Source organism: Lipophrys pholis (genome assembly GCF_963383615.2).
Source record: "Lipophrys pholis genome assembly, chromosome: 21".
Lineage (NCBI taxonomy): Eukaryota > Metazoa > Chordata > Actinopteri > Blenniiformes > Blenniidae > Lipophrys > Lipophrys pholis.
Genome location: NC_137649.1, coordinates 1,311,917 through 1,313,712, shown reverse-complemented (window position 1 = coordinate 1,313,712; position 1,796 = coordinate 1,311,917). Strand labels below are relative to the sequence as shown.

Below are 1,796 nucleotides of genomic sequence, written 5' to 3'. Positions count from 1 at the left end.
TCGAGAGTCCTGGCGCGCTCCCGGTTGGCTCGTGTGCGCTCCCGTGCGGCTCCTACGCGCCGTGCGCGCCGATGTTGTGAATGAGGGGATGCGGTGACGTCAGCGGCCGAATGTCAACAATGTAGCGGCGGAGAGCGAGGAGGCGTTCCGTTCAGTCCACGGTAACTAACCGACGGAGCGGCACGCCGCGCTGCACCCACACCGCGCACTACACGCACGCGCGCGCACTGACGGAGCTGTTTGTTATTGATGGGTTTTTTTTGTTTTTTTTATAAGATCGTATTTGGCGGGTGAAAAATAAGGAGTGGTGGAAAAAGAAGGAGAAGAAGTCAAAGCAGCTCGGCTTTGAGGAAACGACACAGCGAGTCATCATGTGAGAGAACTTAGGAGGGAAACGGACAAAAGGGCTGGAATAACGAGCGGAATAGAAAGTAAAAAGGTGAGCTGGCCTCCTCTTCCTCCTCTTCCTCCCTGTTGTTCCTGTCAGACCCCGCTCCCTCCGTGTCACAATCTCAGCTCCATTGTTGATGGAGCAGCAGCGAGTTGCAAACTTGCATAAGTGGCGCAGCCGGGCTGCTCTGTGTAAAATAACAAGGTGGGGGTGAAAGAAGTCAGCTACAGGAGAGGGGGGGGGGGGGGGGGGGGGGGGGGGTGTGCGAAAGAAGGAAAACTCATAAGAGACAAATATGAGAAATACAAAATAACCGCATGCGTAAATCTGGACGCGCGTGTTTGAGGCGCTCGGGTGTGAAGGCGGGTTGAGGAGTGAGACACTGAACCACATCCTGTTGTGCTTTGACTCAGCCACTGTTTTGTGTTTGTGCCGCTTGGAGCTGCAGTGGATCGGAGGAGAGGTCAGGCTGAATCCGGTTAGGCTGTTGGAGCAGAGCTGCGGCCACTTGCGGCGTCATTTAACACCTTCCTCACCCAGTCACTCATCAATCCTCAATCATTACGTGACCTCATATTTCCGCACACTGCCGTCACGCTGCAGCCGCATTGTTTTGGTTTGAGTGTGAAATGAATCATCATGTGAAGGAAAATGCTGTGTAAGGACGAGCCCTGGAACCACGGCCGTTCAACACTCACAATATGCTGCAATAATCACACATGAGGAATAATAGAGCGGTCGGATAATCTTCCCATCGCTCCTGTCATGAAGCTTGCCTCTTCAACACGGATTCCAGAGCAGCTGCAGGTTCCAGGCTCGGTCCTGCTTTGTCATGTGGCTGGAGTCAGCAGCTCCGTGAGCCGGTCATGGTGCACCGTGTCACCGATCCGTCCAGGAAAACCTGCCATTTTCTCTACCTCTGCTCTGTGCCTCGTTCTTTTCAGAGGAACGTGAAGGTGTGAGGAGAAGCAGGCTGCTCGCTTTGTCCTCTGGCAGCTCGCACCAATAAAGAGCGCGTGTGATTGGCTGCGCGCACATGGAGGGTCCGGGAGGAACCGGGAGCTTTTTGTGATAACTATTGTCTTGATCGCCACGTGTTTGACTCGGTGGAGAGAGAGAGAGAGAGAGAGGGGGGGGGGGGGGGGGGGGGGGGATAGATAGAGAGACAGACAGACAGAGAGAGGGAAAGAGAGGGAGAGAGAGAGAGAGAGAGGAGTGATGCTGCGGCTGCCATTACGGCGGTGAGACAGCAGTTTGAGCGGTGACATTCCTTACAGCCCCTTTGTCTCTTTACTGCTGATGCGGGGGGGGGGGGGGGGGGGCTCACTCGCCCTCATTTCTGCCAGATGCGTCGAGATTCCATTTCAAATACTAACGGCGGCGTGACTGCGCGTGTGCCGGCGCG

At 55.3% G+C, this 1,796-nt stretch overlaps 1 protein-coding gene across 1 annotated transcript in view; it reads left to right on the top strand.

The window, feature by feature from the left end:
• The first annotated feature begins 276 nt into the window (after positions 1-276).
• bach2b (BTB and CNC homology 1, basic leucine zipper transcription factor 2b) overlaps positions 277-1,796 on the top strand; it is a 122,965-nt gene continuing 121,445 nt past the window's right edge. The window contains exon 1 of the mRNA XM_080490291.1: positions 277-439. The gene's annotated coding sequence lies outside the window, so the exon portion shown is untranslated. The remainder of the gene's footprint in view (positions 440-1,796) is intronic.